Source organism: Papio anubis, chromosome 9 (genome assembly GCF_008728515.1).
Source record: "Papio anubis isolate 15944 chromosome 9, Panubis1.0, whole genome shotgun sequence".
NCBI classification, from domain to species: Eukaryota; Metazoa; Chordata; class Mammalia; order Primates; family Cercopithecidae; genus Papio; species Papio anubis.
Genome location: NC_044984.1, coordinates 98,803,850 through 98,817,992, shown reverse-complemented (window position 1 = coordinate 98,817,992; position 14,143 = coordinate 98,803,850).

Sequence of the window (14,143 nt, the reverse complement as noted above, 5' to 3'; positions counted from 1 at the left end):
GGGTTCAAGTGACTCTCTTGCCTCAGCCTGCTGAGCAGCTGGGATTACAGGCGCGTGACACCACACCCGGCTAATTTTTGTATCTTTTTGTAGAGACGGGGTTTCACCATGTTGGCAAGACTGCACAAAGTGATTTACCCAAAGTCACTGAATCAATCTGTTCAGGCTGCTATTACAAAACACCAGCAACAGAAATGTAATCTCTCATGGTTCTGGTGGCCAGAAGTCTGAGATTAAGATGTTGGCAGGACTGTGTGCTCCCTCTGAACTTTCTAGGGGAGAGTCTTTATTTGCCTCTTCCAGCTTCTGGTGGCTCCCAGTGTTCCCTGGCTTGTGCCCATATCACTCCGGTCTCTGCCTCCATCTTCACATGGCCTTCTCTGTGTCTGCGCTGTCTCCCTTTCTGTATCTTATAAAGGCTTATTACTTGTTATTTGATTTAGGGCCCACTAAGATAATCCAGAACCATCTCTTTACATTAATTACATCTGCAAAGATGCTTTTCCCAAGTGAGGTCACATGTATAGGTCAGGATGTAGACATATGTTTTTGATGGCCACCATTCAACTGACTACAGACAGTGATAGTGATATATTTACTGGGGCAGCGCCTGTAGCTCTCATTTCCAGTTACACAGGCACATACCTGCTTCTCGGACCCTCCTGGAATTTCTGTAAGCTACCTTTAAAACATTCATACTCTTTTTTTATTATTATACTTTAAGTTCTAGGGTACATGTGCACAACGTGCAGGTTTGTTACATATGTATACTTGTGCCATGTTGGTGTGCTGCACCCATCAACTCGTCAGCACCCATCAACTCGTCATTTACATCAGGTATAACTCCCAATGCAATCCTTCCCCCCTCCCCCCTCCCCATGATAGGCCCCGGTGTGTGATGTTCCCCTTCCCGAGTCCAAGTGATCTCATTGTTCAGTTCCCACCTATGAGTGAGAACATGCGGTGTTTGAAAACATTCATACTCTTAAGTTAGCAGAGTACTTGCCTCTAAGCAAGAACTCTGACTGATACATACTTGAATTTCCAAGTCTCACTTTTCAAACTGGAAAATGCAAGGATTGGACCAAGTAACCTTTAACATCCCTTCCTGTTCTGGTTGATTCTAGAATTGTCAGTTGAGCTTGGTTCATGGAGATGTGACAGATCAATGCCATCGGTATTAGGAACTCAAATGAAGAGTCTTTAAAATGTGATCTCCATAGGAGGGCTGTGGGGAGCTGTCTCTTGCCCTTCAGAGTGACGTTGTCTCAAAAAATAGCAGGTCAAGTGATGAGTGCTGGTAAACAACAATAACCTTGGAAGGCAATTCTTACTCTGTGGAGTCAGATTTTTAATATTTAAGATGTTAGATAATCTCTTTATGATAATGATAAAGCTAGGCTCCGAAAATGAAATTGAGAATGCTGATCGGCAAGGGGAGAGCAACAACAACTAATTGCACACAGCAGGGTGTGAATTTTCAGAGCCACAGAAACAGGAGTGACTATGCTCACAAGAAAGCTCGAAGCAGCATGCTTCAGAAAGCACACAGTGCTTAGGGTCAGAGTTCTTATCCCAGCCTGGCCACTAGCCGACATGGGTCTTGCAGCCAATCACTCCCTTTCCCTGGGTCTCCGTAGCTGCATGAGATGAAGCCTGAGGAAGCAATATACTGATGTTGAAGGGTTAGGATTTGTTAAGTAAAAAGAACTGAAGTAGTAAATCTCAGCAGGAACATCCTCTGGGGGAAAGGGACTCAAATTTTCTCCCTGGTTTTAATTGTAAGATCAATGGCATTTGGGTACTAACATGCCTTCTTTTGGGTGGTACTGGATGGTGCTCCATAGTGTTGAACTTCCACAAAATCAATCATCAGATAATCCAATTTAGGTGACTTCTAACCTAACACTATTAGTCAGAAACATCTGGGTTCAGAACTTCAACTCCAACTAGCTTAAACAAAAAGACTTGATTGGCTCCTGTCATTGGGATCTTTAAGCTCTCTTTAGACATGACCTGATTCAGGTTTCTAGCTGTGTCTTAAGGAGAATGCCTCTCTTTCCAGTCCTTGGCTCAGCTTTCTTTTGTGTTGTCTTCATTCTCAAGTGGCTGCCCACCTGCTCCAGGCTTCCCTTCAGCTCAGTATCCACTGTAGAAAGGACAAAGCCCCTTCCTAACAGCTCCAGCAAGAGTCTAGAGCTGCCTTCTGAAGGGCCTTGCTCACCCCGACCAGCCACTGTGACCAGAGAACGTAGCATGCTTGATGCCCAGGCCTGGAGGCTATGTTCTGCCCTGGAGCCATGAGTGGGGTCAGCCCCACTCACATCACCAGACCAAGAATGGAGCCAGGTGGTTTCTCCAAGAGGCAACTACCTGGAGAGGCTGAGATGAATTCTATTATAGTTAATAAGAGAGGATACTGCATGTATTAGTTTACTGTTGCTGCTGTAACAAATTTCCACAAACTTAGTGACTTCAAACAACACAAACGTATCATTTTACAGTTCTGGAGTTCCAAAGTACAAAACCAGTCTCAGTGGGCTAAACTCAGGGTGTCAGCAAGGCCGCTTCCCCTCCAGAGGCTGTGGGGAAAAGGTCTGTTTCCTAGTCTTTTTCTAGCTTCTGGAGGTCTGTCACTTGCATCACTTAGCTCATGGCCCCATCCTCCATCTTCAAAGCCATCGTATAGCCTCTGTCTTCCTCTCTCTCTTCCTCTCTCTCTTCTTCTCTTCTCCTCTTCTTCTCCTCTCTTCTGCTCTCTTTCCCCCCTCCACCCCTCCTCCTGCTTCCCTTTTACAAGGATACTTGTAATTACATCAGGTCTACCCAGATAATCCAGGATAATCTCTCCATTTCAAAATCCTTAATTGGGTCACATCTGCAAAGTCTCTTCTGCCATTCAAGGTAACATAATCACAGGTTCCATGGATTAGGATAGGAATATATTTGGGAGATCATTTCGTGGATAGGAAAGAACAGATATTCTTTACAGAATCTGCTCCTGCCCATAGACTACAAGAGACAATAAAGATCTGATGCTAGCAACAAATAATATGAAGGAAGAAGTTTACTAGAGTCAAGTGTGAAGATGTAAATTCAAGCCCAAACTCCACCATTAACTAGCCCTCTTTGACTCAGTGTTTTTGTCGTATAATGGACATGTCTACCTCAGTCTCTGAGTTATCATGACCAAAAGTTCATGAAAGCACATTTGCAAATGCAAACTATCATTTCTGGAACGAAAATCGTAGAATGAAATTGGGGGATATGAAATTTCACTCACCTTTGCAGTCATTCACACCAACTCTAGGCGATGAGGCCTCTTTTTCCACAGTAAGGAAGGCTCCATCTAGAGCAAAAAGGTCATTCATCAGATTTGGATATTAAAATAGCATGATGCTGGGCACTGTGGCTCATACCCGTAAACCCAGCACTTTGGGAGGCCAAGGCAGGTCAGGAGTTCGAGACTAGCTTGGCCAACATAGTGAAACCCTGTCTCTACTAAAAATACAAAAAAAAAAAAAAAATTTAGCTGGGCATGGTGGTGCACACCTATGATCCCAGCTACTTGGGAAGCTGAGGCAGGAGAATTGCCTAAACCCTGGAGGCAGAGGTTGTGGTGAACTGAGATGGCTCCACTGCACTCCAACCTGGGTGACAGAACAAGACTCTGTCTCAAAAAAAAAAAAAAAAAAAAAACAGCAAAAAAAGCCAGAATTTGCGAAAAAAAAGGATTTTCTTCTTACCCCCGGTCCTGTTACGTGGCCATTAGGTCATATAATGTGTTAACACATTAACAACAGCTAAAACTGGCTGCCCAGGTGCCAGTTTTACTCCAGATATGATGCTGTGGCTTTGGAGACATGGGAAGCCATGTATTCCCACCTCAGTGTTCTGTGGGCAGGAGAAAAGAGAAAGAGGCAGAGGGAGCAGTTCAAATGCCAGCGTTCTTGTTCCCCTTCCCAACCCCCACCTCGGGACAAACACAGATGGATGATAGGACCCAAGGGGCACTTAGGTTACTAGACAGTGAGGAGGTCATGCTAAACTTCCCCATGTGTACCAGTGGAGGGGAGAGCACGGCAAAGAAGTGCCCATGTGGTCACATCCAGCCATTGGTGGAAGGAAGTGCCTGGCTGGCTAGAAGGCCTGCCACAACCCTCCTGGCTTCCCATGGCCTGCCCGGGATGTACAGGGCTCCAGAGAGCAAATGGCCTGCAGCAGGACTTAGAACCTATTGTGACTCAATGGCCTCCAGTCTAGGGATGAGGGAGATACATGTGGCTCTGAGGCCTCGGGCAGAAAAGAGTAAACATCGTCAGTTTGAGACTGCTCGCAAGGTTGGCCCTTGGCTGGCATCTATGAACTTGGATTTGGGGTGGGTTCCCAGCAGTCCCAGAAAGGACAAGAGCAGCTCGCTGCACCTGAACTCTTTGTACAAAAATGTGGTTTATGCTGAACACCTGCCTTCCTTCTGGAAGCCCGGACTTTTGGTACATCCTAGGCCACAGATGCTTATATGACTTACCCTCAGTAAAATCCTTGGACTGACTCCTAGGCTTAGTGGCACTTCCCTGGTAGACAGCACTCCACATAGGTTGTCACAACTCTTTAAAAATGAACTAAGCATATCCTGTGTGACTTCTTGGAATTTTGCACCTGGTCTCCTCCAGCTTTGCCCTGTGTGTCTCTTCCTTTCACTCATTTTATTTTGCACTCGTTCATTGTAATAAATCATAGCCATGACTGTGACTATATGCTGAGTCCCATGAGTCCTCCTAGCAAGGCTTTGGAGCTGAGGGTGGTTGTGGGGATCCCCGACCCAGGCCCTTCTTCCCCTGCCTCCAAGATGGCCCTTGAGTTCTCTTCTATACACCCAGCTGATTCTTAGAGAGAAGCAGGAGTGGCGTGGAATCTGAACCACTGAGTGTGGAGCTGAGAGACATGTCCCTTCCAGAGGTTGTGTTTATTACTTATTGGACTAAATGTTGATTTCTCTCCTTCTTACCATTCACTACAGTTTTGGATACTTCTAGGTGTAATGTGAACAAACACTCAAGCCCTGTGTCATTGTTATTGTAAAATGTCAGTTTCTCACCATTCCCATGTGTTCATCTCTACCCTCTCCACTCAGCAGGTGACAGGGCAATCAGTTCACCAAAGAATTGGTCTCCCCCTCGTCAGGCCAGTTCCTGGGACTCCCCATCACCAAGTCCATGCTCAGATCCATCTCCTGTCAACACTGACCCTATCTCTTCCATATATATATATATATGAGGGAAATAGAGAAATTATTTTCTCTCTTGGTAAATTCTGGCTTTTCATGCTACTTCAATATCCAAATCTGATGAATGACCTTTTTGCTCTAGATGGAGCCTTTCTTTCTCTGGAGAGAGAAGCCTCATAGCCTAGGGTTGGTGTGGATGACTGCATATCTATGGAAGAGACAGGGCTAGTGTGGGGTTTTTAGATATTTTAACATATACATTTAACATATATGTATACACATGCATCTTATATATACATCTCATACATATCATCTCATATACATATACATCTCGTATATATACACATCTCATATATACACATCTCACACACACACACATGCGTGCGTGCATTTGGTGGCTTGTTTTTTTTTGTTTTATACTTTAAGTCTAGGGTACATGTGTACAGCGTGCAGGTTTGTTACATATGTATACATGTGCCATGTTTGTGTGCTGCACCCATTAACTCGTCATTTACATTAGGTATATCTCCTAATGCTATCCCTCCCACCCCCGGCCTCCCCACAATAGGTTGGTGGCCTGTTTTCTTACCTGTCAGATGAGAGTGGGAATTATAAAATACCTAAATTGTTGACCATTACACACAAAAATTGCATAGTTACATATGAGTGTGTATACGTCTCAGCACAGACAAATAATGTGGTAAGCACACATTACATTCCTCAGTAGACTTAGGAACTTTTTAAGCTTTCTTTCATATTCATTATCTTAATACAATCCACAAATTCTCATAAAAAATTATATGTATATATAGATTCATTAAAAATTCCCAGTTTTGGCTTGACCATGGAGAATAAGGTGTTTGTCCGTTTGTGTCTAGGTGGGTCAAATGTAAATAACTTCAGCACTAGAAGTTTAACCAGTGAGAAAATATTCCCTGAAATCCAGGGGCCATTCCATAAATTGATGCCTGTGAAACATTGGCCAAGTAGGTCTGAGAAGCCCCTACCAGGGCTAATAGACCAGGATTTTTCAGATGGAGTTCACTCCAGGCAGGTGTTGGGATCAGAAAGCTCCTCTTTGATGCTATAATTTCATGTTTCTTAGATCGTATCATTAGTGGTGAAAGTTATCCAAGTCACATGGTACCAAAATATGTTACTGGCAGCAAATCTGTAGGGGTCTGCAGCAACCTCAATTTTTGCCTCCTCAGAAGAAAGAATTCAACTAAGGGGCAGAAGGAGAGACTGGGGTAAGCTTTAGAGCAGGAATGAAAGTATATTAAAAAAGCTTTACGGCAGAAACAAAAGGCAGGAAAATACACTTGGAAGAGGGCCAAGTGGGCAACATGAATGGCAAGTGCACAATTTGACCTTTGACTTGGGGTTTTATATGTTGGCAGACTTCCAGGGTCTTGCGTTCCTTCTCTCGATTCTTCCCTTGGAGTGGGCTGCCGGCACTTGGGAGGGGAGCATGCGCAGTGTGTTTACTGGAGTTGTACCCATGCTCACTTACAGCGTTCTTCCCTTACCAGCTGAATGTCCCTAGGAGACCACATGCCAGTTAAACTCCACCATTTTCCCCCTTAGTGCTCGTGTGTGAGCCCACTCTCCCAACTGCTGAGATCTTATCAGGTAGCTACTAATAATCAGTTTCAGGTTTTTCCTTTCTATAGGGAGACTGCCTTTTTCTGGGGCTGGCTGTGACCAATTATTATTTTAGAGAGACGGTTAACCACCTGACCATCACCTGATGGTCTCCTGACATTCCTGGTGGGGGGCTCTCCTGCCCTGTTCATGTCTGACTAGCAACTCTCTGTAACAGGGAGACACACACACACAAAACCAAGTGGTAGATATTTTCAGAGAGTGACTCTGGAGTACTTTGAGGAAAATGAAACGGGGTTATGTGATCGAAGCTGGTTGGGGCAGAAACACTGCCTTAGAAAGGGTGGTCAAGGGAATGCCCAGTAAGGATCTGACATTTGGGCTAAAACTGGAATAATGAGAAGTCAACCATGTGCAAATCTGGAGGGTGCATCTCAGGGTCAGAGAGTGGCAGCACAAAGGCTCTAAGGCAGGGATAAGGTTGATGTATTCAAAGGACATTAGAAGTGACCAGAATGGCTACATTGTGTTGAACATGGTCAAGGAGTTGGGGTTAAAAAGCAGGCAGAGGCCCAGTAGCCTAAAGATACAACCCAGATACGGCAGGAACTTTTGGCCACCCCCACCCACTCCAATATCTGGCCTATTATTCCATAGCAATAAAACTTCTAAGTTTTAGCTAAGCACATGACTGCCTGCAATAAAAACTACATCTCCCAGCCTATCTTATAATTAGGTGATGTAGTCATGTGACTAAGTTTTGCCAATGAGGTGTTAGCAAAATTATCTTGCTTAAAAGATAGCTAGTATATGCTCTCTGCCCCTTCTTTTTCATGCCTACTTCCTACAGGGGTCCTGCTACTTGGACCCATGATGCAATGACCGGTGCTTTTACTGTCATATTGTGTCACAAAGAGGTAGACCACATCCAGGGATGGTGGAACAATGACCTGAAAGGTGCCTGTATCCCTAAGGAGTTCATGGAGTTTAGACACACTAGGACGTCTGGACTACTTACCTCCCTCTCTACAGGAGGAAGAAATACACAAAGTAGATTTCTGTTTCTTTAAGGCACAGTTATTTGGGGTCTCTGTTACCCTCAATTGAACAACAGCTGCCTTTGCTATTGATAGCCACAATAAAGACTATGGGTGCCTCCTAAGTTTTTGGCTTGAGCAATTGAATAAGTGTTGCCAATTTAAGGAAGTGGTAAAGACTAAGGGGAAAAAAAACAAAAACAAGATTTGGGTGCAAATCAAGAGTTATCTTTTGGTTATGCTGGAGCTGAGATGCTGTTATACATCCAAGAGAATCTATAGACAAGTAGGCAGCTGAATATTTGAGTTTGAAGCTTGGGAATGGGGAGGAGGCAGAGCTGAAGGCATAAATTTTGAAGCCACTGTAGATTGAGATGTCTCAAGAGTCATCAGCAGCACCATGTCCTCCATGTCCTCCAAGGTGGGGATGACCTTGCCTTTGCTGTGAAAGGTAAGCTTCATATTATACCACAAATTCTTGGAAAAAAATGGAACTTGGGTAAATCAAATTTCATTATACCTATACTAGACAAACTTGCTATTTCAAAACATCCTTTCATTAATTATTTCAAGAAGTCTAAGTTTTTTTTTTTCTGTCACTTCTCCTTCTTTTACCTTTTTAGTTTGTCCAAATTTTGGTATTTGGGTCTTTTTTTTTTAAGCATTCTTGCATTTTCTTTCCTGTAAATGAAAGTGTCAAAAAGAGATTTACACTGTTACAGTAGGTAGCTAGTCAGACATGAACAGGGCAGGAGAGGCTCCCCCACCCAACACCAAGAATGTCAGGAGACCATCAGGTGATGGTCAGGTGGTTGTTAACTGTCTCTCTAAAATAATAATTGGTCCAGCCAGTGCCAGGGGAACGCAGTCGCCCTATCGAAGGGAAAAACCTGAAACTGGTGATCAGTAGCTTCCTGGTAAGATCTTAGCAGTTGGGTGAGTGGGCACACACGTGTGCCCTAAGAGGCGAAGTGGTGGAGTTTAACTGGTATATAACCTTCTAAGGGACGTTGGGCTGATAAGGGAAGAACGTCTCAAGTGAGCATGCGTACAACTCTAGTAAACACACTACGCATGCTCCGCTCCCAAGCACTGGCAGGCACTGCTCATGAGGACAGCCCCTCCCAAGGGGAAAATCAGGGAAGAAGGGACGTAAGACCCCAGAAGCATGCCAACATATAAAACCCCAAGTCAAAAAGTCAAACTTGTCTTGTAAGTAGCCCACTTGGTCCTCTTCCAAGTGTACTTTCCTTCCTTTTGTTTCTGCAGTAAAGCTTTTTTTTTTTTTTGAGACAGTCTCTGTTGCCCAGGCTGGAGTGCACTGGCATGGTCTCAGTTCATTGCAACCTCCGCCTCCCAGGTTCAAGCGATTCTCCTGCCTCAGCCTCCCGAGTAGCTGGGATTACGTGTGCATGCCACCACGCCCAGCTAATTTTCTGTATTTTTAGTAGAGACAGGGTTTCACTATTTTGGCCAGGCTGGTCTTGAACTCCTGACCTCAGGTGATCCGCCTGCCTCAGCCTCCCAAAGTGCTGCGATTACAGGTGTGAACCACCGCACCTGGCCAGTAAGGCTTTTTAATAAACTTTCACTCCTGCTCTAAAACTGGCCTCAGTCTCTCCTTCTCCCTTCTGCCACTCCGTCAAATTCTTTCTTCTAAAGAGGCAAGAACTGAGGTTGCTGCAGACCACTACAGATTCGCCTCTGGTAACATCCCAACTCAAGAACGTAAGTTTCATCAGGCCAGGGGCCTCCGCTGTTTTGTTTAGAGTTAATTCTCCACACTGGTATGGAGTTGGTACTTCCTAAATACTTGTTAAATGAATTAATGAGCTTCTCAATTAGTTTTTCTCATCAACACATTTGAAATGGAATGTATCAATTTGTTTTATCATTAGTATTCCTGAACTTCCCACAGAGATGCTACTGCCGTCTTTGGACAGTTTCTTTGCTGCTGAGATAAGGAAACGACTCATTTTCCCGAGGCCTCATCAGGAGAGAAGGGAAAATACTTCAAAGAAAGCTGCAACTTTACTGCCTGAACTGGCCCTAAAGGAATGGGGAAGAGAAAGATCAGGAAGGTTTGTGCAGCCTTTTGTGCTACCATGCTGTCTGGAAGTTTCTGAGCTGGGTCTCTGGGTGGCAGCTGCAGCTCCTAGCAGTCAAGACCAGTCTCCTTCCTAGTTCTACCACTTACTGGCTGTGTCAGTGTAGCGTTAGGCAAGTCCCTTAAACACTCAGTGCCTCAGTTTCCTCATTTGTAAGTTGATACAAATAGTGACAGCTCCTCCATCACGGTCTGTTGTGTTGATTAAATTAGTTAAAATATGTAAAGTGCCTTTTAAGCTGAATATATAATAAGCTTTCAATCAATGAAGTCATTATTCTTAGATGCCAGGCACTCCAAGTATACTGTCTCTAAGTCTTCCAGATAACCTTGTAAAGGTAGCCATTTAATGGACAAAATCGAGGCTTGGAGAAAGCAAGTTTTTTTGCCCAAAGAACTCCAGGACTCTTCATACCTAATCACCCCGGTAATGTGACTGAACCCCCTGAAAACCACCTGGAATAAGCTCTGGTTTCAGGGGCAGGACTACCATCTTGATGTGCTAACTCAGCAGATACGACCTGAGTGGCCACCACACTGGCTTATTTGGCTACATGTACAAAAAAGTTCTCCTTAACTTGTACTAAGACTTTACCCTGAGCTTAACCCTGGAATAGGCACTGCGGATGCCAAAGGTGCAGAAAATCAGCCCTTGACCTGAGGAAGCTCACAGGCGTGCAGACCGAGCCCCCAACATTTCAGTAAACAGTGGCCAGTACTCTGCCAGGGGCCATGTAAGGCTTCCTAGAGGAAAGGAAAGGATGTCAGACTTCAGTCTAGAAGGATGAGTAGAAAATAACAAAGCAAAAATGTGGGTGGGGGTAAGGAAGAAGAAGGATGGATCTGGGAAAAAAAGCTTCCCAAAGACAGGGGATTGAAGGGACAAAGGTACAAACATGTGGAACATGGATCTTTGTGTCAGTCACTGCTAAATCTCCTAGAATGATGGCACATAGCAGGTGACCAATAAATGCTTGCCGATTGAGTAGGAAACCAAGGGAAATTAGGCATTATTGTTTGCGGAGACAAATGAGACTCAGAAAGGCTAAATAGTTTTCCCAAGGTTCACAGAGCGGGTAAGTAGAGTATCCAGGACATGAATCCAGCACTTTTGACTGTGAGCTACACAGAAACATAAAATAATAGTAAAACAGTAAAAAGTGGAGCTACCCAAACCAGAAGGGGAAAAAATCCTCTATCAACTCCAGAATGGATAAATTAAATGTGGCATAGTCCGGGCACAGTGGCTCAAGCCTGTAATCCCAGCATTTTGTGAGGCCAAGACAGGTAGATCACTTGAGCACAGGAGTTTGAGACCAGCCTGGGCAACATGGAGAAATCCCATCTCCAAAAAAAAAAAAAAAAAAAATTAGCCAGGTGTGGTGGTGCATGCCTGTAGCCCCAGCTGCTTGGGAGGCTGATGTGGGAGGATTGATTGAACCTGGGAGGTGAAGGCTGCAGTGAGCCTGGGCAACAGAGTGAGACCCCATCTCCAAAAAAAAAAAAAAATGTGGTATAGTCACACAATGGAATACTATACAGGAAAGAAAATGAAGGAAAAACTATCACAGGCAACCACAAGCCACAAGGATGAATCTTACAAGTACCATGTGGAGTAAAGAAGCAGTCACAAAAAACTACATAGGCTATGGTTCAATGCATGTGAAGTTTATAAGCAGGCAAATCTTTTTTTTTTTTTTTAGACAGAGTCTTGCTCTGTTGCCCAGGCTGGAGTGCAGTGACCTGATCTCTGCTCACTGCAACCTCTTCCTCCCAGGTTCAGGTAATTCTCCTGCCCAACCTCCCGAGTAGCTGGGATTACAGGCATGTACCAGCACGCCTGGCTAATTTTTGTGTTTTTAGTAGAGATGGGATTTCACCATGTTGGCCAGGCTGATATCAAAATCGTGACCTCAAGTGATCCACCTGTCTTGGCCTCCCAAACTTAGGTGGCGGCCTAAGCCACCACGTCCGGCCATAAACAGCCAAATCTAACCCATGGTGTACAAAGTCAGGACAGCAATTACCTTTGGGAAGGAGGAGGGGGTTAGAGGTTGTGCAGGATCCCAAGGTGGCTTCCAGGGAGCTGAGCAGGCTCACTTGGTCACACAGGTGTGCTCCCCTGTGATAACTCATTGAGGGGCACACTTATGGTTTGTGCATTTTTCTTTATATCTATACTTTGCTTTAAAATTGGTTTCAGGATCAGTATTCCAGAAAATGTCTGTGATCACCCAAGTTGCCCCAAAAGCACTTAGCTTTTGATGTCTGGAACGGTGGACTCTGCTACATAAACACTAGCAGCTGTTATTATTACTATTATTATGTCTTTCACTTTCCAAACAGGAGCAGATAATTTTTTAAAGCACGCCACAACGCAGGTGCACCTCAAGCACCAGGAGTCCACCTTAAACAGGGGCAGTAGAAAAATAAGGGTGAAATCCCCCACCGCTGGGCCCATCCAGCACCAAAGCTAATGCGGTTTGGCCACATGGCCACATGCCATGGGAGGGCCAAGCTGCCTGCCAAGTTCCAGCGAGTCCCAGATCCTTTCCCAGGTACATGTGGTCTTTCTTTGCCCTCTTTTTCCATTGCCCTGCACAGGATACCTTTTTATAACATGAGGCTTCTGGACTCAGACTGACCACAGGCACATGTGTTTTTAGGGAAAGAAGGTAGAACGGCTGCTTGGAGCTGCTGGCCACAAGTGTGGGGAACACATTGTCCTATAGCTCACCGACTCCCATCTCAGAGCCCTTGTCATTTGGTGCAACCGCCCCAGCCCTTCTCGTCCTCACCAGGCACCTACACCCCATCCTGGGCTTGTGTCTTCCTGCCAGTGACACCCAACCCTGTGTCGTACCCCAGGACTTCTGCCCTGCTCCACCTCCTTCCCGTACACTATAATCATATGTTCACACACACACAAACGTGCTCAGTCACACTCATATTCACTCCCACCACATGCTTACACATACACGTACTCAAACACATTCTCATCATGCTCACTCTCACTTATCAAGAACAGCTCATAACAAGGAAATGTCCCTTGAACACCAGAAAAGCCTTGTGAATCCGGGGCAGAGTTTCTGAAAACATGGTCTGAATATCATCCCATCATTGTCCTGTGTCACAGTCATCTGCAGTGGAAAACTCCACATCCTGCTCAGCCAAGCCCTAGACTGACTGAAACGGCATCTGTGGCAGCATAGCCCAGGAATCTGCAGTTTAACAAGTTACGGGTGGTTTTTACCTGAGAGCAGGAGAAGAGGCAGGAGGAGGTGACAGGGTGCAGGCACCAAATGCTTCTGAGGTAGGGGTGCAGAAGCGAATGTGAGTCCACACCCCTGAGCCACAGAAGCCCCCAACTCTGCTCTGGGCATGACGGAGATGGGTCTGCCTGGGCTCAGAAGAGTCTGGCTATTGGCTACAGGACTAGAGAGGCAGGCAGAGGCTGACTTTTTCCTTTTCAGTCACGTGAACAAAGTGTGCAAAGAACAGAAAAGGGCAGATGTCGCTCTACAGTAAGGTGACTTTCATTGTCCTGGAAACTTCTGACAGGGGTTGAATATTAGATTGCTCAGTTATCTGTGGCTGGATAATCAACCATTCCAAAATGTAATGGCTAAAATGACACCCATTGGATTACATCTCACAATTCTGTGGGTTGACCAGCTGGCTCATTTCTGCTGCTCTTACCCGAAGTCTTTTGTGTGGCTTCAGTGAGGTGGCAGCTGGGGCTGGAACATTCAGCATGGCTTTGCTCATTTGTCTGGCACCACGGTGGGGATGGTTGGAAGGCTCTCTCCACGTGACCTCTCCACACAGCTAACTTGGGCTTTGCATGGCAGCTGGGTCTCAAGAGTGAGCATTCCACAAGAAGTCCTTCTTTCCCATCCCGGACACAAAAGGATACAGTCATGGGTCACTCAATGACAGGGATACATTCTGAGAAGTGTACAGTTAGGCAATTTCATTCTTGTATGAACATCATAGAGTGTACTCTATGACAAACCTAGATGGTCTAGGCTGGGAGTAATAGGCTGTATCACACAGCCTAGGTGTAGACCTAGGCTACATAATACAGCCTACTACACCTAGGCTATCTGATACAGCCTATTGCTCCCAGACTACAAAACTGTACAGCACGTGATTGTACTGAATACA